The 25,244-nt window shown below is 37.7% G+C and overlaps 1 protein-coding gene across 1 annotated transcript in view; it reads right to left on the bottom strand.

Moving 5' to 3' along the window:
- SKAP1 (src kinase associated phosphoprotein 1) overlaps window positions 1-25,244 on the bottom strand; it is a 258,264-nt gene that overhangs the window by 156,047 nt on the left and 76,973 nt on the right. The window lies entirely within an intron of this gene.

Here is a 25,244-nt window from a genome sequence, read left to right as displayed (position 1 = left end):
TATGCTGTACAATTTATTTCAATTTACATCAAGCCATGCATATAAAATTTAGATAAATTCCATTCAAATCTGATGTTGCCTGACACACAATGTATGCAAACAGATGTCTGTGGGGCTTTTGCTGTGCTTTAGAAAACAACATTAAATTTAAAAATATGTCTCTGGGATTTCTTTATTGAATTACAAAATGAACATAATTTTAACTTAAATGTTTTCATTCTTTTCTTCCATTTTTTTTTTTTGTGTGTGTGTGTGTGGGGATCTTAATAATTTCTCGGTTCTCAATCTACTCTATGTCATATTAAAGAGGATAATGTATATTTACAACTACAGCTTCAGTGTTATTGTAGTTATACATTCTATTTATATCCCTTACCACTTTCCACAAATATTTAGTGATTGATATTTGTGATTTACCTCTGGCTTCTACCCTCACCTTCTTTCGACTCAAACAGAACTGGGTCCTAGAAGCTGCTGGGTCATCTTCCAGCCACAAGGTGGCTCCCCCCACCCCTTCTCATGAACCAAAAGGGTGCTGCCAATGGACTAGGATTCAGAGGCTAATTATGACCCATAAATACTGTATTTTTATTGTGAATTGAATGGATCACAACCCAGGCCCTGGTACAATAAGATAAAATGCAAACTGGTCTTTAGAAAGAGGAGAAAGCAGAAGACCTTCGTGCCCTGCCTAATTTCTCTTTACTCATCCTTCCAAGGGTACAACTGACTAACCTTAGAGCAAAAGGAGGAAAATAATGAAACGCTCTACAGGAACCTGCTTTTGTTGCCAGAGAACAGAGTCACAGACTAGACAAGGCCAAACTTTAAGAAAAGTATACAGCATATTCTCATCAAACTGGAACTCACATTTGGAGTTAGAAAGGGCTTTGGGTTTTATGGTTCTGGTAACTTCCCCACAAGGAAGTTTTCATGAGGACTTTGCAGCACTTTCTTAGAAGTCCCGCACCTTGTCGTAGAATAGATGAAGAACAGTGACCTCAAGTACTGCACAGCTTTAAAAGGACTAAAAATATTACATATTTACTTACTGCTGCTTAAGAAACAGGGTATATTTCACAAATGTAATTTTTACAGAAAACATCATAATTTTCTACAGATGAAAGAGGCATAGAGACAAATCACTCGTCTGGTTACATGGAAGTTCTTTCCAAAAGTCCGAGTCTTAATTTCTCACTTTTTCCACGTTCTGTTCCAGGGAGAAGCTATTTGGGCAAGTTTCATTTTCCTCATCTGTAAAAGGGAGTTTCATAACCCTCATGGAATTTTTTTCAGAATTAAATGTGTTAATATATTTAAAGCCCTTGTAAGAGGCCTTGGTACATAATAAGAGCCATATAAATGCTTGCTATTATTATTATTATTATTATTATTATTATTATTATTATTATTATTTTTGAGCTCAGTACCTCCTTGTTTGCAAGTACTTTGTGCCACAATCATTTGGGGGGTGGGGGAGAAGGAGGGAGAACTTACATGGATTCTGTAAAGACATGGAGAGTATCATTTTTCTAGACACCTAAATGCTCTGATAGAGGTAACTTGTCTAGGCTTTTCCTCCTCAAGAACTTTAAAAAGCATACAAGCATTTCTTCCCAATTCATACTATTACTTAAAGAAACTGTTGATTTCAAAATCTCAAGCTTGTTTTAGATAATACTTTAGTAAATGCATCATTTTATTAAAACAACCACATGTAGTGGTTTTTACAACTTGGTTACAATATTGCTGTAAATGTTTACTTTTCATTTTTCACTAACATGAAATAGTGGCTAAGAATATAAAAGAGTCTTCAGGATCTAACTCATGCCAGAATATAACTTTGTTAAGCCTCTTGTTAAACTTAGAACATATGAATTGCTTGCTTCTAAAGTAAATAAACATTTTTTAATTCCCTGGTAAGCACCGTCTTGACAATTCTCTAACAAATTTTCCAAGGGTATAAATGATATCCTTGATTTAAGGTGGCCTACAGTAATTCAACCACGAGCAAAAGTTTATGTGGACGTAAAATCCTGCATTCACATAAATCCTTATTTGTATAAGAAAGGATTTGTATACATAGATGTAAATACATATGTACTTGTCAGTATGTATATATACATATATGTCCTTATATACCTTCCACATATATTCTAAATAGATGGAAATACATATTTAGAGACTAGGTAAGATAAGGAAATCAATTTTAATACTCAAGGAAAGGAGTACAACATTTTTTAATACCGCTATACTGTCATGTAACCTGTTATTCTTTATTATCTCTGTCTGCTACTACCCAGTGCCTAGTAGACAAATGCTAGTCCTAGTCCTGGCCATTTAGTTCTATTTCAAACCTAACTCTTTAGAATTGCTTGAAAATGCTGTCCTTACATGTTGGCCTTGCACCGTTGAGTGAGGGTGGAATAAGGTGAGGTGGAAGAGAATCCTTATGCAGACAATTCAGCACCTTTTTTGAGGGAAGCCTGGCTTGGTTTTTCTGAAACATGCACCAGTACAACGTCAAAAGACTACGTTTGCATTCTGAGCAATATAGATGTGTTACCAGAAGTGGTGTCTTTTGTTGCCAGAAGCAGTTTTCGCTGCATGCATCAACTCTCACTATATTCTTAGCCACTATTTCTTTTATGCCAGTTGCAGACATCAGTTAACAGAACCCCTTAAAGAACAGATGTACTGGAGAAATGCATCAATTTGTGTGTGGTGTGTTTTTTTTGTTACAGTTTGGGGGTGTCTGTCCTATGGGTTTTCTAGCCAAAGGCTTATATGTTTCCCAAGAGAAATTTACTTTCATGAGAGGAGAAAATTGAGGCAAATCACTACTGTTAGACCCTGAAGTCAGAGATGCCGGTTTGTTGTCCTTCTCTACATGTGAAGGAAAAGCCCCCAGTTACAGAAACAGTTGTGTTTCAACCCATCTCTCATTCTTTCCCAGTGTGAAAAATTACAAACGAAACCAAATTTTTCTCTGTCAATAGCATGTGCATGATTACAGCTGTTCATATTTTCACTCTAATGAAGGGCTGCACATTTAATTGTAAGATTTATTAGGCACTGTACATTGCTGGGTACATGCAAAAACAGTTAATTGACATCTAAAATGCTGGTTGTTTATTCTGACGTTAACGATCATATTTCTTAATTTGAAACAAAAAGCATTTGGGGAAAATGTATTTTGTCCCCCTCTAAATACGAAATTAATAAATCCAATGTAAGAAATAAAAAGGGCTGGGGAAAAAAATGTTGATTTATAATTGTGAGGCTGGGGAAAAATAAAGATGCTTAAAAAAAAAAAAAAAGAAGTCCATAATCTCCCATTCTGCTGGAAACAAGAGAGTTGATTGCCAGCTTTGTTTGATTTCACAGAGATCTCATACGAGGCTGGGTTCATAAACAGGTGAAATGATGGAGTTTATTGCAACGCACATCAACACTGAAACTAAATAACTGTGTTGCCATCTCAGTCCCGCTGAAAGACGGATGGTAAACTTGACCTGCCGCTGGTACTATCCGATTGCCATTTTTTATTCCCCCTTCGCTGCCCCCCCAGGCTGAGCCACGTTGAGTAAATGCATGTGCACGGTCAGGTCAGGCCCCGGGATCGGGTGAAACTCGGTTCACATTTGCATACAGGCGGAGCCTCACAATGAAAGCCCATCTGTTCCCGTCTCGGAGTACAAATCGAATGTCACCCAACTCACTGCAAACGACAGCAGCATGGCCATTAGATGGAGGAACACTCGGCTCAGGTTACGGATATGGAACTGCTGATTTGGGTTTAAATACCTGATAACTGAAGACTTTTCATTATATGTGAACAAAGAATGAACTTTGAACTGCTCAGGAGATACCCTCTCCCCACACTGGGCACCCTTAGCTCTACCCATTGCTAATACTTAACTGCTATATTTCCCACTGTTTCTATTTCTGTATAAAAATTAGCCTGGCTGAATGTCACTATGTCCTAAATAATTGCTTTTTTTTTTTTTTTTTTTGGAAGAAGGGAGGGTAAGAGGTGGAGCAGCAAGAGATGTTGTAAATAGAAAATGAACTCTGAACTCTGTACGCCCTCCAAGGTCATTAATATCATGCCAATGTTGTTCCTTGAACTTCCACATTTTACCAGGGTGGAAATTTTAGTTGCTAGAGTTTAGCCTCTGATCCCTCCCTTCCAAACCCACTCAGTCAAGCAAGGCACCTGCCTCTTCTTCACTCACAGGCCTGTTTATTCCAAAACAGTTTATCCCAAAATAGCTTATCGATCACGACCTGTGTCAGAGATTATATTTGTGTTAAATTCTGGCAAGTATCTTAGAGTTTACAGACAGAAATCCCATACATTCTGACACAAAAAGATCGAGTTATTTCAGAAGTAACCCCATGATAACAAGCCCACCCAAGCAATGAACATGATAGATACAAGGAAATTTATTAGCAAAAATATGGGTAGTGTTTTCATCAAATGCCTTCTTTTCCCATTTTATGGCAAGAATCTACTTCCATGAAAATTTTTCTAAGGAGGACACAAACATCTGAGATTTGGTTATTGTGTTTATGATTGAAATATTTCTGTCTTCTGTTACACGAATCACATTTAACATTAAAATACTATTTCAGTGATTAGCCTAGTTTGTTCGAGCCTCGGTGCATGTGTGAGTGCAGGCCCACACACATAAAACTCCACTGTCGAGTAGATAAAACAGACTGGCTAGTTTTTCTTTTACCAGCTATGCTTCTTGGTTTCCAGTCAGTAATGGTGTCACTTTATGAATTGCAAATGTAATATCCAATTGGGTGAAAAAAAAATTTTTACATGTCTGCAAGAACTTTCTTGATTTGATCTAATTACATACTTTTTTTCTTGCATACATTTCTCTTTCTTAAAACACTCACTAAAACAATCTTATAGAATTTAATGCATTGAAGTAACACATGGAATCCAGAGTATTTAAAGGCCATTGGGTTTTAAAGGCCAGGTCTCCTCGGCCAGAGTTTTTTTTAGCACGATGTGAAAGTATGTTCTTATTGTTTGTCCTTTAAAAATAATACCAGGGCAAAGAAAAGATTTGAGGGCTTTTTCTTTTTTCATCCCATGCAAGAGTTTACGGTCAACCTTAATGGAAGTTCTACATGCACTAAAAGGGAGAATAGACCCTTTGTTTCAGAAGAATGACCAAGACAAGGGTGAATGTTGGTTCCACTTTGTCAAGTTTAAGGGGAAATTGAATTCAGGAAGGGGGTTGGGGGGGGGGGAGGCGAGAGAGAAAGAGAGAAAGAGAGAGAGAGAAGAGACAGCCCAACTTTCTTAGATGTCTTCCTATTACCTCTAATCTTAAAATACTTTATCGTTATCTTGTAAATAAGTCAAGAATTTACATTAGGGGACACATGGCCCTGTGATCTCTTGGAGATGGGCTCTTCATTTGCACTCCATGCAGCTGGGTGCCTTGTGTGTGATCAGCAACAACGCAGAAGAAACCAACAAGCAGGAAATAGAATGCTAGAGTTTTTCTTTCTGTCCATGTCAGGAGAAAATATGCCATTAAGGAGGTGTAACTGCTTTAATTCTATATCCCTGAAGGGTTTTGAATGATAAAGATTCTGCTTATTTAAAAAAAATAATAAAATAATTTGTTTATAGAAATATGGGTAGCTTGGTTCCTTATTATGCAGTATTTGGGGGTGGGGGGTGGGTGTGTGTGGTGTGAACAGGGACCGAACCTTGAACTTAATTTCCCCTTTGAACTCATGACCTTTGACAAGATTCCCCATGCGTTCCCCTTCAGACAAATTTCATCACAATTATAGTCCCTTCCACTTGAGTTAAAGATATATAATCATTGATTTGACCTAATTACCTGATACATCCCTTTCTTTGCAAGGTGAAAGCTAAATGTGTGAACAGAAGCTGACCCGTGAAGTCCTGATATCCAATTTTTATTCTAATTATCATAAAACACTTTTAGTCTTACTCTATTTTTCTCAAGTTTTCTTTTGGCCCCTTCCCTGAACCCACTATTCCTTCAAATTCAACAATGCCCCCTAGGTTTCCAGCTGCTTGGCAACAGACCTTTAACTGCACTATGCACTACATGTTCCATGTGTCATTTTTAAACAAAAAAACGAAAGACTGACTCTGCATTAGAAAGTTGTCACTAATCCCTCTCTTTCATGAAAAAGTCTTCTGAGGAGACAAAAGAGTGGAAACTAGAAAGTTCCCACAAGGTTCTGAAATTATCTGGCTTCTCAGCATTCATCTATTATGATTCAGACTTTCTCCTAATAATTTACAAACTTTGGGTGATAGTGCAGACACAGGCAATGTCAATAGAGTTAGTATAATCAATATAAACTATGGGGGAATTGTGTGGTGTGGTTTTTTTTTTAAAGGAAATGTGTATATGTGTCTGTGGGTGCGGGGGGGGGGGGAGGCAGGGCGTGTCTGTTAAGTTTACTGCAACAAATCCGAAATACTTTAATTAAAAAGCTTAAATTATGAAATACATTCTTCTTAAAAATTAAATAGGTGCCTTAAAAGCAAAACTAGAGTTGATGGAAACTATATTTACTTTAAAAATGAACTGTATTTTTCTCTACCACAAGTTACAATGTTTAAAGGAATAATCTGAGACCGCAGCATTTCCAATATCTTATCTTAGACAATTAAAAAATAAAGATGAATTGCAAAAAGTTAAACAGCGAAACGTAAGCAAAGAAGAGATTATTTTCACTTTTTGATGTCATAGTTTATATTCCAGGGCACCATGTTCTCTCAGAAATGAAATGACAGTCAATTTTCCTTTATGTCATGTTTGCGTCATATCACTCCAAATGTTCATAGGCATTACAGGTGTGAGGGGACAAAAGGCTTGGAAAGAACACGCCTATGAAGCCAAATCACCTGTTCTTTTTTTGTGGAGCTACTTGTGTCCTCTCTCACAATAATTAAACAATACAAAAGTGGCACTTCATCTGACCACCATGGTGGACCAGCATCCTGAGTTTTATTCTCAGCAATTAGTTTTAATTATACTTTAACTCAAAGGCCTAAGCAAACAGGAAAGAAAATAAAAGTATGTGGGCAAACTTTCTGAGTAGGAAATAATTACAGTGTGCACTGAGGCAAATCTTTAAAAGATTAACATTTTATGATGGCAAGTGCAGCCAGGGTGGAACAGACATTACAAAATAGGCTGGAAGGTTCCCACGATGCTGGACCATTAGGTATCCTCTAAAGGGAGCAGGTCAAATATGCTACCTTCCTTCACTTATAAAAGCACAAATTATAAAGAACTCTGAAGAATTCTTGAAAAATGCCTGATTTCTACTCCCACTTCTGTCAAGGGCCTGAGGCATGACCAAAGAAATATACAAGAGTGTCACAAAACTTCCCTGATGAAAGTAAAATCACATCATTTATTTATAAAAAAATTGCCTCTAATTTTTGTTTGGCTATCGTAAGGACCTTCACCAATATATATTAATATTGGCATACCAGGCAACCCTCCAGGAAACAGAGAAAAATGGGGTACCTATTCTGTGACAGAAATCATGGATTTGGCATTATTCGGAACCTCAAGATAGTTCAATGTCAAAAATAGATGGATAGCAAAACATAACTAAAGGGAACTGTGCTCATTTGCAGGTCAGAATTCTAGGCCTGAAAAGTAAATAAAAAATATGCACTCATATAATAAGTTTAGAATTGGCACACACAGGAGTAGAAATGCTAGTGTAGAGTGTTCAGAAAAAAAGGACAAATGGGGGGGCGGGTACTGTGAAATGATCCTCTGCAGTTGAGATTCTTAATGTGGTATCTGAACACCCTGAAATCATATGCAAATGTGCGTGTGTGCTTGCCTGTGCGTGCTCAATTTTATGGCAAGAAGAAACACTGCTCCATAGTGATAAGGAAAGGAATAAAAGCAACAAAAAATGATTATTACAATTTCCCAGGGAAACATGTTGGAAGCCAAGTCACAGTCACCATCATCTCTCACTCAGAACAGTGGTTTTCAAACTTTTGAAAATCGATTGCCCCAGTTGTAAATTTCTATTAGACACAAAATATATGTATATTAATTTATAAATTATATACATATGCTACTATTAATGCATTAATATTAGAAAAGCTCAATTTTACACACACACACACACACACACACACACACACACACACACACACGCTAATACTTCCTTCCCATCTCTTGTGGACCATCTCGTTATATCTCATTCTGGTCTCTCCTCTCCTCCACTCCTATGCCCCTTATAATAAATTCTACAAAGGGTAATTAGAGAAATCTTTTAGAAATATAAATTATATCATGCTAATCTTTTGTTAAAATTTACTAATTGGCATGATATGCAAAATAAAATCCAAATACCTTCCGAGAGCTCACTAGGCCCTCCAGAATTTTCTCCTTTCTGCCTCTTCAACCTCATTTCCTCGCTCTGTGTCACCCATTTAGCTCTAGCCAGACAGGCTTCTTAACTATCCCTTAAAATCTCTGAGACAGTTTCCATTCAAGGCCTTGGCTTCTGCTCTTCCTCTTCCTGGAATGCTCCTACTTCAGATTGCTGCATGGCTTGAGGTCTCACTTCATTCAGGTCTCTGTTCAAAGGCCTCCTCTGGGCATCCTGTCTCAGAGTCCTCCTGCCACCCTTTCTTAGTCATTTCCTTCCTCCCTCCCTCCCTCCCTCCCTCCCTCCCTCCCTCCCTCCCTCCCTCCCTCCTTCCTTCTCTCTCTCTCTCTCTCTCTCTCTCTCTCTCTCTCTCTCTCTCTCTCTCTCTCCCTCACCCAAGAATATTTTTCCATTGATTTTTTAGAGAGAGTGGAAGAGAGAGGGAAAGACAGAGAGAAATATCGATAGAGAAATATCGATGTGGGAGAAACACATTGATTGGCTGCCTCCTGCACGCACCCAGACCAGGGCCTGGGCGGGGAGGAGCCTACAACCCAGGCATGTGCCCTTGACGGGAATCAAACCCAGGACCTTTCAGCCGCAGGCTGACGCTCTATCTTATGAACCAAACCAGGTTAGGGATCTTAGTTATTTTCGATCTCTGTGTCCTCCAGTCCTTTTGTTTTGTTTTGTTTTGTTTCAGTGTATTTACCATGACCTGGGATTGTACTATACATCTTCCCCAGTAAAATATAAGCTCCACCTGGCTAGAGATTTTGTCAGTTTCATCTCTGTGTCCTCAGCATCCTAGTCTAAGATCTAGCACACGGCAGGTATTCAATGATGAATGAATGAAAAATAGTCAAAGCAAACAGACTTTCCACTGCTGTTCATTTTAAAATGAACTTCAAGAGATGTGTTCACAAAACAGAAGCCACCACACCTAAATGAACTGTCAGTTACACTATTAACTAAAACATCAGCTTTCTCTTTTCTCAATTTCCCTAACGCTAAAATATATCTTTCTTATTGTACCTATTACTGTTTGTTTTGTTCCATGCTTATTTGCATACCGATCTTCTCGCACTAGTAGCCTTTGTTAGAAAAATCCCTAGCTAACCCTCTATCTTACCCCTCACCACATCCAACATGGAGCAGGTGCCCAGCACTGGATTATGGGTGGAGCTGACAGTCAAATCCTGCCATGACAAAGTGAGGTTCAGCTGCTCATGCAGGAGTGAAGGGTGCCAGCCCCACGCAGCCACCCTGAGTGATAATCCCCGACTCTACACTCAGATGGATGTTCATGGGCATTCATCTGTTGACAAGGCTGAATAAAGAAAAAAGACTCACACTGGAAATGAATCTATGAAAAATCACCAATTCCTTGCATGATAATGGAGGAAAACACGACCCCAATGTTGATGAAATAATGATGAACACAAATAGTAACTAAACTTACGTTACTAGGTGACCTTCATTTCTTTTTCAGAGGTCAATTTCCAAACAGAAGTAGAAATATCACAAATATGACACTTTAAATAATAATGCGTAGCACATATACTGTAACTTAAATTCTTAATTTTATTCAATACAGTATATGTGTTAAGCATTATTATTTTAAGGATGGTAACATTAAAGTGCTCAAAGATTCAGACTAAGCAAAGTATGATTATATGCTTAGGACAATAGGCTGGACATATAAAATGCCCTTAAAAATCTCCTTTTGAAAGAAATTCAAATGTAATTGGACATGAATAATTTTCCTGTACCAAAAATTAGATAAAACTTGCAAACAAATGGTAATAAGCAAGTGACTTAATACTTCTGCATCTCAGTACCATTATCTACAAATTAAAGGAATTGAAATAATTTCTCCTGGTATTTTTAAATTTTATTCATTATAATTATTATAATTATATGTAATATATTATTACATAATATATTATTATGTAATATATACCTTCCTATGGCTTAAAAGGAGAGCCATAGAATATAATAATTATATTATAACAATTCAAATAAGAATCTAGGTGGGTTTCTCAGGATGCTAAGTGTGTTTTATGCTTACTAATGACCAAGACCAGAACAAATATTAAGCTCTCATAAAATATTAACTTGGAAGGTATCATAGAAATCTACAAAATACAAAGAAGAATTCAAAGCATAGAGTAGAAATAGAATCTGAAGAACCTCAAGGATAAAACAAAATGGAATTCAACCAAGAAAAAACTGCAATCAACAGGTCTGGGAGAGAAATACTCCAAAATTCCAGTGCCAATAAAAAAGGAAGTTTTAAAAAGCAGGGTGCTGTAAAGATCTCATGGCAACAGAGAAGGGCAAATGAGCTCCCAATATGACACACAAGCAAAAACAGGGATGTTTAGATTTCGCATACAGCACCATGCTTCACAATGGCCTAGGAAGGCGTCCCTGTCTCTGTATTCTTATGCAGGAATTGCCACATTGAAACAGCCCACTGGTTCATCATCTTTCTTGGCCATGCTGCCCTGACAATGAACAGATGTTTCCGAGGAGAGCTCTACTCTCACCAGCCCAAATCCAATAAGACACCTAATGGTGCAATTCTATATCGAGAACATCATTTCTTTTTGACCTCGGATGGCAATGATCTCCTACCCAAAGCAGGGGGCTGGCTCACTCTGATTTCATGCTGGGTGGCCCACTTAAAATTACACCAAGGCTGCTGCCGTCTTCATCCACTTGGCTTTTGTGACACACTCAGCTCCTTTCACAATTTCCTGTCACCACGATCAGTATTAGGTTCTCAGGGGTTTGGAATTAGGTAGATATAATACAAAGGGTTGTATTGGTACTACTAATTGATGCTTTAAAAATCGTTGCTTTCTAAAAAGTGAAAGTTTTCTATTATTACCTTCGATGTTTCCAAGACTTGAGTATTCCCAATTTAATATAAATGCTTATCTTGGAGGGGAACCAACAAAGAAGACACAAACCTTTAATGTTTGCACAAGACCATCAATAACAGAAAGGCAAGAACAACTTTTTAACAGAAATTATCTTGGACAAATGTATTACTGGACTTCGTGGTTGATGGCTCTCTGACAGAGTGAGAAAAATAAAAGAAACAGACTGGAATGGCAAAAGGCAGGCAGGCGACCAGGAGCGTGGAACTAGAGCTGTGTCTCAGGAATTTCCAGTCCCCGGTAGGTTTAAATGTCCATTACAGAAGCACTACCTCATGCATCCCAAGGTCCCCTCCTCTCACCTCCAGAGGAACCCTCTTTGAGGAAGATCTTCACCTGCCACACCCTTTCCATATCCCTGGAGCAGACAATTTAAGAGCAAGACCGAGAATAATATTTAAGTTAATATGGAAGAATAGGTGACACCTTTTCCCAACTAGGCAAATAATGACAAACTCAGAGAAGCTGATAATTTTCTCTGTCAGTGTATTCTGGACGTAAGAAACGTCAGCAGATCATGGGGATCAATGATGATGCTCCACAACTTGATCAGAATAGTTATATTCAAATTCTGAATATTGTTTTTGAGATGGTTCTTCTCTTTCAATAAAAATGTGAAGATTTGAAGCCTTGATGACAAAGCTTATTACTAAGTGTCTAAAATGTGCTTTATTTAGCCCTAACTGGTTTGGCTCAGTGGACAGAGTGTCAGCCCGCAGACTGAAGGGTCCCAGGTTCAGTTCTAGTCAAGTGCATGTAACTTGGTTGCAGGCTCAATTCCCAGTATGGGGCGTGCAGAAGGCAGCTGATCGATGTATCTCTCTCATTGATGTTTCTAACTCTCTATCCCTCTCCCTTCCTCTCTGTAAAATCAATAAAATATATTTTAAAATAAATAAATGAAGTGTGCTTTATCTAAAAACTCTCTAGCAAATGGACAAATAACCCAAGGTCTTCTAGTAATCAACTAGTGAAAAAACTGAGCAGAATTATTGGATGTTTCATGAGATAAGAGATACAAAGGCACACAGATAAGCCAGGAACAAAAAATCAAGCCAAAAGGAAAAAAGAATGAGTTTCCTATCAATGATGTAGATTATAACAGGAAATAGTCTCTCACAAATCACAAATAACCAACTAATAATTTAAGAATACATCATCAGGAAAAACTTGGCCTTAAGCATGAACTGAATAATCTTTCTGCATACCTTAAAAAGCCTCTAAATCAATTCTGAGAGCTAAATAAATCAATAATATTCCCTTAATCTGATATTTTTAGACAAGTATGTCCTTCAAAAGTAAAATTTTCTTTTATTGTGCTGGAAATAAAGTTGCTATGAAAAACCCAGAACATGGTAGAAATTCACAGTTCCTAGCACATACTTATAAATGTTAAATAAAAATAAATTATTTGGACTGAACTTTGTAACTCCTAAAAATAGTAACAGTTACTGTAGTATAGAAAAGAAAGTATGCTTTTCTTTAAAATCTTTTTAAGGCAAAAGATATACAGAAACAAAATGAATGCGAACTTTAGCAAAAGAAAAAGCATTTCTTCTTATCAATAATAATGGGAGTTAAAAGAGCCATAATAAAACATGGTATTGTATACTTGAAAGTTGCTGAGAGCAAGGCATTCTCACCACACACACACACACACACACACACGAGAGAGAGAGAGAGAGAGAGAGAGAGAGAGAGAGAGAGAGAGAGAGAGAGATAGTTAAGTGAGATGATGAATGTGTTAATTATCTTGATCTTGGTAAACGTTCCACAATGTATATGCATATGAAATCATCAAACTGTACACTTCAAAATATATGCAATTATATTTGTCAATTATTCCTCAATAAAGTTGGGGGAAAGAGCAATAATAAATACAATTCATAGATACTTAAAAACTCATTCAACTGTTATCATGCTGGCCAGGGAGGAGTAGAAGGCAGTGATTACTGAACTCATTACAAGTCTAATGTTTTCTACTTCTAGTGGAAATCTGTGTATTTAAGCTTAGGCTACCCGAGCCAATAGCAGGCATCCAGAAAATGAAAATCTTAGCATGTGAGGTCTCGGAATTTTTCCAGTTTTTTTTTTAAAGAATGTCATACTAATCACTGAAATAGTTAACAGTCTAAACAGAATGAAGGGGAAAAAAGCAAGGGACTTGGATAATCAATAATCTAAACAGACTGTAGAAGGAGCTATCCCGTTAGTACATGTTTTCCATCTACCCAAGAGCAGAGAATGGTCCTTCAAGAAATCATTTTGGGCAATTCCTTACATTCCTAGATCTAAATACGTAACTTATTCAAGATAGACGGCTAGCCATCCAAATTTAAAAGATTTTCAAGGAACAATATTCCACAGTGATCTTTGGTGTCCAGTTCATCCTCCTGTTTCATCATTTTTAAAGGTGAAGTGCTCTCTCTACTCCATCGCTCTCCTTTCCCCCTCTGCCCACGAGATGCAAAGGTCCTGACCACTGCTCACCAACACCATGCATGGCAAGAGCTTCCTTCCCTTGTCTCTACTGTTCTCTTCCTCCCAAAACATAGACCTGATCATGTCCATTCATGATTAATTTTTTTCATAGCTGCCTACCTCCTACAAAACCAAGTTTAAATGGTCTTCCCGGTCCACACCCAAACTATTTTCCAGCTTCTTCTGCTTCGATCTGAGCAGCACACGCTCCAGGCAGGCCACCTATTGAACTCTAGCCAAGAAAGTCTTTCTATATTCTCACTCATGTTTCATTATCTGCCTGGAATTACCTTTTCTTCATTTTTAACTGTTGGTTTAACTTTTAACTTCAAGGTCCACTACCTTCCTGAAGTTTCTGTAGAATTTCCCACTCAAGATAAATCTTATACTCTTTTGTTCTCTTAGGACCTTACCTAATTACCATATTCTACTTTCATTACAATTTCACCTAAGTCTATTGGTAAGCCTCTCGAGGGCAGGGTTAGTCTTGCTCTCTCTCCTTTATTTCTTGGCATAAAGCTTGCACAAGAAGGCACTCATATGTTTGCTGAATTATGCATATTTGTATATGCATATTTATTTAGACTTCTTCCATTTGAAATGTTCTTTAAGGAGCGGGCAAATTAGTACAGTCTATAATAACGGGAAGTTTACTAATAACTACACTCACAGTGTAGTAGAAAGAGTGGCCTGGGTATTTACTAGTATGTTCTTCTCACTTTGCTACTTACTGGCTATGGCCAGGGCAAGTCACAACATCTTTGAGCAAATGGCTACTACATCCCTAGGCAACAAGTCGGTATTCCAGGAGGGAAGAAGGGAAAGGTGCAGAAGGGAAGGTGGAAACAATAGGGATGAAGAGCTTTCTCAGCGTTTTTATTGTGGAAGGTGTACTCTCTCTAACGATTTCACCTCACCCCTTGATGGCCAGAACTATGTAACTACCTTCCTGCAGGTCTGTCTGAGGAGGCACATGTTTTCAGCCAGACACATGGCCATTGTGAACAAAATCAGGGTTCTATAAGTAAGAAATAAAGTGAAATGGATGCTGATACACAATTAAGAGTGCCTGTGACAATTTAGAAGAGGGGAGATGGTGGAATCACTGTGTTTTCAGATACCAGTAAAACCAAGCTAAAGGGGAGGGCGGCAGGGTGGGAGGGGGGAGTCAAGTTAATGTGAACAAATTGCAGAAAAACCTCCCCAGACTGCATCAATCACTGGGTAGGGAAATGGCGGATGAGCTCCCAGTGTAGCTAATGTTTTGTTTAGTACAGGGAAAATAGACAAGAAATGTGACTCACAGAATCCAAATTATACTTAATGCATTGTGGACATTCAACAATTAAAACCAAAGAGAAATTTCTCACTTAGATAATTAGAAAGCGGATTTTAGACAAGGATGTCCTTGGAGACGTTTGCCTAATGGCCTGCTCTGGCCAAACAGGGCACAGAATTGGAGGCATTATGATAGAGAGCACTGTGACCTTTGTTTTTAAATGTATTTCTTTTAAAAATAGTTTAACAAGCATTTATGGAGTAGTCCTATCTGAAAAGCACCACGCCAGAAGAACAACCTGAAGCTGAATGATGCGTTTTCACGACCTTCAGAAGAGATTATGATGAAGAGGGAGAAACATATGAAGGCCGAGACCAAAAAGGAGGACTGAAAGGGATGATGTTGAGTGAGGGTAGATCCCAAATGGGACCCTGGGTGTTGGGGTGTTTGCTGCCCTAACTCTGCCCTAGAGACAGGATGGGGGAGTCTTCCCAGGCCTGGTTGGCATATTTTATAAGGACACCCATCCCTTTACCAACACAGGCTATGTGTGTTGTTTGCTCCGTGTATGTACTCCTGTCACTGTGGACTCTCATGTATCTATCCTCAGCTGTTATTTGATACTTATTTAATCTCACAACAAGAGCCTACTCATGGAAAAAAAAGACCTTTCAATTAAAAAAGCAACATGCTTAAACCAGCAAAGTTAGGAAGTACAGAAAAGCGTGGAAAGAAACACACCATAATCCCATAACCCGGGAAAAAAACCACTATTAACGTTTTGGTATATGCCCTTTCCATACTGTTTTTGTACCTTGCCTTTTCCCCTTTAATATATCAGGAACATTTTCTCATGACAATAATGACTACACGACTTGACAACATGATTTTTAATGGTTGTACCGCAGCTCATCATACGGTATGAAGCAATTTATTAAACCAATTCCATGTAATTAGACGTGTAGGTGGCTTCCGATGACTTAATGTTCTAGGAACAACATTGGCTTATTTCCTTAGAATAAATACTTAGTGAAACTTCTGGGCCCACGGCTCTGCACACTTTCAAGATTTTTGAAAAAGAACTTTCACTGTTTATTTTTACTATAAAAACAACACATTTCATTATATAAAATTCAGAAATAAAAGCATGCCCAAAATTTTGGTGAAAAACATTATAGTCTTTCTATGAACACATATACATATATTTCAAAACTGGGAGCTTACTATATTTGCTTACATTTTCATGTAATAAGATATGAACATCTTTCCATAATCATAAAATATTCTCCTACAAACATCACTTTAAATGGTTGCATATATCCATTGTATGGTAGTAGCTTAGATAGTTAACTTGTTTCCAATTTTGTGCTTTTATAAACAAGTCTGCAATAGATATCCTTAAACATCATTATGTATATTCATTTTTTAAAGTACATTTAAAGTTGAATTGCTAAGTCAAAGGGCATTTATAACTAAGGTTTTTGTTATATTTCCCCCCAATTTCTCTCTGGGAAAATAGTACCTAGCAATATACCCACCTGCAGTTGTGGCCACTTCCTACTCTTTTGCCCAACACTGATTATTTTCACTTATTGCTACCTAACACTCGTCAGCCTGATGAATTCCTGCTGATCTTTTAGGACATAATTAAAATATCACCTCCTCTGGGAGGCCTTCCTTGATCTCCGGTTTCCTTTCCAGGTGTAGTTATTATCCCCTCCAATGGGCTCTCATAATACAATTTATGTTCTTCCTTTTTAGTGCTTCCTACACCAGAGTCAAATCGCTCATTCAAATGCTGTCTTTCCAACTAGTCTATATGCTTCTTAGAGACAGGGATATATTATTCATTGCTATAGTCCCCGTGTCTGCCTGTGTCTGACACACTCTAGGCACCAACAACTATTTGCTGGGTGAATGTGTGATGAATGTCAGAACCTCCCATGTTTTCCTACAGGAAATGCTGCAAGCTTGTTTTCAGATTTCAATTCTTTGTTGTTGGTGTTAATTCCTACCTGATGATATTTTTTTCCATTGGTTTTCAGAGAGAGTAGAAGGAAGGAAGAATGGGAAGAAGGGAGGGAGTCAGGGAGGGAGGGAGGGGTACAGGGAGGAAGGAAGAGAGAAACATTGATGTGAGAGAGACAAATTGATTGGTTGCCTCCCACACCCTGGCCAGGGCTGGGGATTGAACCTACAACCCAAGTACATGCCCTTGACTGGGAATTGAACCCAAGACCCTTCGGTGCAAGGTCGATGCTCTAACCACTGGGAACACCAACCAGGGATCAGATTTCAATTCTTGATACAAGTGCTGTACAAGAATCCATAGGTGTTAAAAGAAAAACAGGAAGTGTCCAAGACTTCAAACGTTTAATCCAGTAGGAAGTGTTCATAGGCACAGTAATCTTTATGGGAGGGAAAACGAAGTATATATTTCCAAACTTAGACCTTTTATTTCAGAATGCTTGACAAAAAGAGCTCTACACAAGTATTTACTAGTAGAAGCAAGAAACTCTTAATATTATAAATAACGTTCATTTTAAAGGGGAAATTGCTCATTAATGCACACAAACACACTTTGCAGTGTCAAAAACACACATACGCACCCCATCTTTTTATGCAAACAAACTAGGTCTACAATTTCCAACCAAGTAGAATGGGGGAAACTTAAAAAGTTATGTTATATTGATGTCATAACACTCTGAAATCCTTCCAAGGGTGTAAAGCATCAATAATTCCACTTTTATTATAAACAACCAAAAAGATCTTTGTACATACATCTTGCTCTTGCTAGAACTGTCCCGATAATGGAGGGAAATGCATTTGTTTATTTTAGCATGGGCCAGAGTAATTAGGATGCCTGTCAAAATCTTCCTGTCCCATATTATTCTTGAAACTTTGATAAATTCATTTGTTTCAAAGCTAGGAAAACAGGATAAAAACAAAAGGAACTATCATAGCCTATGGGAAACTCGACAGGTCAAATGGTTCAGGCTCTTCAATCTTCTGGAGCTTTGGAATTAATTGGAAATAGCATCTGTAAGGTTGCCATCTCTCATTGAAAAATTTTCCCCCTGCAAACTCAGCACCCCTGTGAGTTAAGAACTGATTTTGTTTTAAATGGTTTATCTAGACCAAATTCAAACACTGGGCCAGTATAGTTCACAGTATATGTGCATTCATTTTATGTCCAAAATTTTTCTTTTTTTTAAATGTTTGTTTTCATGCTTATATTGATTGTAGATCAGAATCCAGAGCAGGACATTAATAACATATCCAATAATTTCTCCTCGCTGTTTTTTCCCTAGGTTTACCCTTGTACCAATCACCATAAACTTGAGCATTATCAAGATTTACAGAATACTAGGAACTTATTATAAGGCTCTTCAATCCAAAATATTTTCTTTTCAATGAACCATTTTAAGGGATGATCACAAGATGTGCGATAAGAAAACTGAATGGGCAAAGGGTTTATGGCCATTCAGAATGAACCGTTAGGGTCAACACACAAAAGAGCAATTGTTGTTTATTTTTTTATTTTTTAAAACATATTTTATTGATTTTTTACAGAGAGGAAGAGAGAGGGATAGAGAGTTAGAAACATCGATCAGCTGCCTCCTGCACACCTCCTACTGGGAATGTGCCCGCAACGAAGGTACATGCCCTTGACCGGAATGGAACCTGGGACCTTTCAGTCCGCAGGCCAACTCTCTATCCACTGAGCCAAACCTGTTAGGGCTGTTGTTTATTTTTAAAATGGTTTAAATATGTATCTTCCAAAGTAATTGCTAAATATTAAGCTAATGGAACATTCTTTCAATGTAAGTCAAGAAACTAAGTGATGGACGAGAAAATAAATCATAGTTTTCAGATTTGGATTCTAATATACCTAAATCTTAATTTTTTATTTTCCTTTTAAAAATATTGCCCATGTAAACATTTATTGTCTTATAAATCTCTTTTAATCTACATGTTGCTCCTCATCCCTTATTTTTCCTTATAATTTATCTGTTGAAAAACGTGGGGTATGCAATTGGTAGTTTCCTTATGTCCACATTTTGGTAATTACATACTCCCAAGACAGTTGGGCATGTTCTTCTGTCCTGTTTTTCTCGCAAATTTGTAGTTAGACCCAAAGGCTTGATGACTCATGTTTGAGGTGTTTGTGCCTCAGTTTCCTAATTTGAGAAGCGGAAACCCACACATGAAAGTATTACAGCTCACTGGGATACTGCAGAGGGAGCTGAAGGCTGAAAAACCACCATGACGAGAGTATGGTCAGAAAACTCAGACCCTGCAGTGGCCCACCTTCTATCCGGGTTCCGACTCTACTACATGTGTGATTCCAGATAAATCTCAGACTCAGTTTCCTCGCCAATCAGAAAAAAATAAAAGAATACCTACCACTAACCTCACAAGAGAGCTGAGAGGGTCAAATGGGTTGATGCATTCAAACAAGATATTTTTTTAACTGTAAAGTGCTATGAATGTGTACAAATTAGTGACAGGAGCTTAAATACTTTTACAATGAAAAAATATTTTAATGTTTGGAGAATTAATTTCTTGAGAACGGTTAGATAAGACACTGATTCGAAACAAGGAGATGACTTATATGACTTAGCAAATACTTGTAAAGGAATAATGACAATCTTCCAGCCCCGCCCCAGAAACTTACAGCCCTACGACTCAGGAGCTCTGTGAGTTCTGTGGGATGAGAGCCTTATAAGCTTCTACCATACACAAACATCACAGTACCATTTAAACAACTCACACTAAAGCTACTCATCAAAATGTCGAGAAATGATTTACAGCAGTTGAATACTGAGGGAAAAAATGCTGGTTTTTATTTACCTTTCAATCTGTGCAAATCCATTAACTATGGATTCTAATGCTCTTCTTCAAAGCACTCCCCTCCACATCCTGTTTTCTCCGACTTCTCACATAAATTTAGTTGAGGGCCCTCTGCTGCTTCACCTACCTCACATTTCTGACCTTTTCCTCAGCCACAGTCTGTGCCTGAGCCATTCTTTCTTCCCTCCCTTGCCCACCTAACTTCTATCCTATACATCTTTCAAGAAGTGTTTGAGCCGGACTGGCGTGGCTTAGTGGTTGAGTATCCACCTATGAACCAGGAGGTCACGGTTCAATTTCTGGTCAGGGCACATGCCTGGGTTGTGGGCTCATTCCCCAGAAGGGTCGTGCAGGAGGCAGCCGATCAGTGATTCTCTCTCATTGATGTTTCTATCTCTCTCTACCTCTCTCTTCCATTCTGAAATTTTAAAAAAAATTTAAAGAAGTTTTTGAAACACTATTTCCAGGTTGTCTTGATTATCTAGTTAAGAAGTTGTCATTTTTCTAGAACTGCACTCTCTAATACGGTAGCGATTAGCTACATGTGGCTATAGATTTTAAAGTCATATACTTTATTCTTTAAATTTATTGGGGTGACATTGGTTAATAGGATCATTTAGGTTTCAAGTCTACATTTCTATGATACATGATCTGCATATTGCATTGTATGCCCACCACCCAGAGTAAATATATGTTTAAATTAAAGTATCTTGCTAGCCACATATTCAAGTGCCTAGTAGCTCCAAATGGTAGAGGCTATTCTACTGAACAGTACCATTATTCTAGAACGTCTTCATCATTGCAGAAAGTTCTGTTGGGCAGCACTGTGTGAGACCCCTTTTCCTGTCCCTCTTCTACACCATCTTGGAAGACAATAGGGTGCATTGGAAGTGATATGAGCTTTGAAATGAGCCATCCTTTAGCTTTCGAATATTAGCCTTCAAAGGTGACTACATGAAATTGTGCAAGTGCCTGGCACAAAGGCTGCCAGAGGGTAGGTGCTCAATTAATGGTAGCCATTGCGAATACACTACTGCTTTCCCAAGTAACGCTGGAGTCTCCAATTTCCCCTTTTAGCGGTGTACACAAGGACACAAGGAATCTGGAGGAGTGGCAACAAAGGTTACTTCCTTTTCTCTGAGACTGTGTGGCATTTTGGGAAGATTATGGGCTTCTGATTAATAGAAACTTGTTCCAACCCTCCTCTGCCTCTTTATTAGCTGAGGACCTTGGGCAAATTAACCTCTCTGGTACTCAGCTTCTTCCTCTGTATGGGAATAATAGTACCTGCACTGCACAGTGGTAATGGTAATTACGGATAATGTATGTAAAACACTATGGCTGGCATATGGTAGGCATTCCATAAATTTATTATAGAAAGCAGGTACTATTAATTAACCTTATAGAGTGCCATGTATTCAGCATAGTTAGATGCTAAGTGATTGGTGCTGTTGGTAATGAAGGACAGTACAGTAAATCTTTTGTAGGATGGTGTTATGCATTGTTTAAACACTTCTCCCTAAATAGGGCTTCCTCTGGTATTGCTAGAATGCAGCTAACCTAAAGTTCTTCTCTATGGTATTAACAATTCCACTCATAATAGTTCTCTTAAATTTATATGATGTGTGTGTGGGGGGGGTGGGGGGGGGAGGGGAATCAGGGTTTAATTTACCACCACACAGTAGTTTTTACTATTTTTTTTTTTAAAATATATTTTATTGATTTCTCACAGAGAGGAAGGGAGAGAGATAGAGAGCTAGAAACATCGATGAGAGAGAAACATCGATCAGCTGCCTCCTGCACATCTCCTACTGGGGATATGCCCGCAACCCAGGTACATGCCCTTGACCGGAATCGAACCTGGGACCCTTCAGTCCGCAGGCTGACGCTCTATCCACTGAGCCAAACCGGTTTCGGCAGTTTTTACTATTATAAAAGCATTTATGGGATGGTGTGCTGGGTTGGAATGGCAAAGATTGGCATACAGAATGTCTCATCACTGTCACCAAGGCTGCAGCTTAAAATTGTGCCCATAGAGCAAGTCTGAAATTTCCGCCTTCAGAGCATAATCCAAAAACATTTTTTTTTCCTATTTAAAAAACAGCGATAAAATGGATGCATGAGAAATTGGAGGGCTGGGGGAAGGGGAAGGGAAGTATTTGCATCCTCAGACCCTCTTACACAGTCATGTAGCCAGACGAAGGACAAACAAGAACCGAGACTCTCTTGCATCTAGTAGTGGGTACACCTTCAGTGACAACACATCTCAAGGAGTTGTGCTATTTGTTTGAGTTGACTTGTTCCTTCATCTGTTAGAATGCTGTGGGTCTTTCTAAAATATCCTTGGGGGAGGAAGTGGGGAGTGGTGATTCACCAATTTAGTATCCAGACAGAGAGAGGGGGAGAGAGAGAGAGAGAGAGAGAGAGAGAGAGAGAGAGAGAGAGAGAGAGAGGTGACCAAGTACCAGATAAAGAGAGCTATGAGTTCAATAACCAGGATTATCCCATGGCAAGGATTCTGTTCTCGTGAAGCACGATTCCTTTATCTCTCAGAGACAATCAACCTTTAGCCAGAGGAGTGTAACCTTAAAACCTCATAACTCAATTTAACATAGTGTTAAAGTTTGGGGGGATATTTGTCAGTGCTGAGGCTGATATAATCAGTCGGAGGGACCCTAGAACAAAGAGCAGTGGGTGAAGAGCATGTCACCTCTGAGCACATTCGTTTCCTTGATGAACAAGGAGCTATTAGCTGCAGAGAAAGCATTATCTAGGTGAAGAATGAAGCCGATTGTTGAGCTGCTTCTCCTGAAATTGTGGAGTTGAACATAGGGTCCCAGTGAGTGAAGGAGCAGTTTTTGTTACTGCGGTGTTGAGGATTAAAAAAAAAAGTTTAATTTGGGAGGGAATATAGACACATAGCTCTTCTTCAACAGCAACCAGAAATCATTTTGAGACCTCTCTCCCTCTCTCTCTCCCCCTCTACTCTTACCTCATTAAATCAAAACAGTTTTAAAATACTCAATCATGTAAGACTTCTAAAAATCCAGTTGTGTTAAATGCTAGCTTTTATGCAAAAGTCAAGAAGGACTAGTTAATAAGACATCTAAGGAAAGAGATAATATACTCATTGAGCATGTGGCTTTTCAAAGGACAGGCACTCTCTTCAAAATTTTATTCTCAATAAATTATAAACTTTAATTGTGAAATTCTATACAAAATATTATCTCTAAATTCATATTCCCAATAAAATTGTTTAGTATTTTGAGTCTCTTCACCTTTCTTTAAATTAATCATTTCTTTTACTAACTCTAAGTAGAAATGTAATCATTATAGATTAATGCATAATTTTTGTGTGTTTTTAAAAAACTACAAATATTTTAAGCTTATATTTGTTAATTTAAAAATGTTTTTTCTTTAATTATATTATTCAGAAGTTTATTATATTATGACAGCTTTAAATAACGGATAACATTTATAAAAAATCACAATATTAATTCTTCTCTGAATGCAGGTTTTCTGGCTTTAGATATAAAAGTTTATTCTTATTTTTGCTGAATAGGCTTATTTTTATCATTTCTTTTTACATGTTTTCTGGATATGCTGGACTACGGACTGATAATTTAAGTTAGCATCTTAGAAATCCAGGAACTTTTCTACAACAAACTCATTAAAATATATTTCAGAATCTGACTCAGACAACAACATAAAATGTCTGCTTTTATCATTTTAAAAATGACCAGCATATTTCATTTTAAAGGGATAGTAAAAGTTCCTTAATCAAAAACTTCTCAGGGGTCTTTTGCCACATGGATTTACTGCAAACCGGCTGTATCTGCCAGGCCAGTAAACCTGCCAGCCCACTTCAGTCAATACCTCACACTGAGATGCCTCATTTAAAAAAATCTTCCTGATCAGGTAAATATTATAGGATATATTCTTTTCTAACCCTGCAGATATAGCTTTCATGGAGACATTTATGAGAGCTGAAAGGATTGAGGGGAAAATAAAACCCATACGGTGTTTTAGGTTTTTAAAATTTTTTCTTTATTGGAATTTCAATAATTCATTTAGCAGAGTGTGCGAAAAATTTCATAGAAATCTTTTCTTAATTTTACACCTTTGCCACGTATTGAAAATCATACCCAGCATGCTCTTAGATCACTTGGACTGAAAAACAGAGTATGTTTGAATTATTGTGAGTGATCAACCTGAGTAAGAGTTTAAAGAACATTATAACTAAAGCTGATAGATCTCAATTTCTGCCTACTCTGCGTAGGCAAAGTAAACTCAGAGTTGTGAAACTTTCTACCGAGGTCTGGCCTTACAGTGCTAGACCAGGGTCTTGGCAAGTTCTGCACCGTGATTCATACTGTACCAGTCATAACTGGTATACACAGTATTTCACACATAAATGATCATAAATGAGCTGTAAAATGTGCCCTAATTACTAACTCAACTTCTAGAATTTACCAAATCATCACTTGTGCAATTTCAGTGATTTCTCCTTAACAAAATTCTTAAAGCAAACAAATAAAAAAAATATAAGAAACAACAAAAATGCTGAAGGACACAATCAGATACAGAAAGTAAACATCCTAAAGGTTTATAAATGTATGTACCTTCACAAGTTAGTTCCCACGTGTTTTTGCCCGATCTATTTAATGGAATAATCTAGCTTTCCTAACTGAACTGGAACTAATACCAACTTTTCCAACATTTGTTCTAATTTTTTGGACCAAATATTCAAAGTCATTCATGTGACTATTTTCCTCTCTCAATCAGACAAAGCTAAAACTTATTTATAGCTGAAAAATGTCTTTCCGCTACTAAGACAAGCTATCTGTATTGCCTCTTAACACTAAACAAAACACACCTTTAAAAAAGTGTATATGTTTAGAATTAGATTATATTACAATTTGATCATTTATCCATGGAACAAATATAAAAGCAGTAAGTAGCTGCTTTTTAGAAAAGCAGGCTTTGAACAAGTCAATAAAGCAGTAAAAAGTTTTCCCTGTTTAGCTCCTTTTTCATGTGTCTCCTCTTAAATGAAAAGGGGATTTTAATGAATTCCAAATTAAGGGGAAACACTTAAAAAATAACACGATCATATTAAAAGAAATGTGTTATTTTCAAAGAAGCAAACATGCAAAAGATTCTACGTGAAGAGCTCCCTGAATGGTTCTGCTGTTTCTTAGGTACATTCAGAAAGATGCTTGCTTTATAGTTGAAGGCATTTACACATACAGAGTGAG

The sequence above is a fragment of the Myotis nattereri genome (genome assembly GCF_964212035.1).
Source record: "Myotis nattereri genome assembly, chromosome: 16".
Lineage (NCBI taxonomy): Eukaryota > Metazoa > Chordata > Mammalia > Chiroptera > Vespertilionidae > Myotis > Myotis nattereri.
Note: the sequence above shows the minus strand (reverse complement) of the source record. Positions and strands in the feature narration are given on the sequence as shown.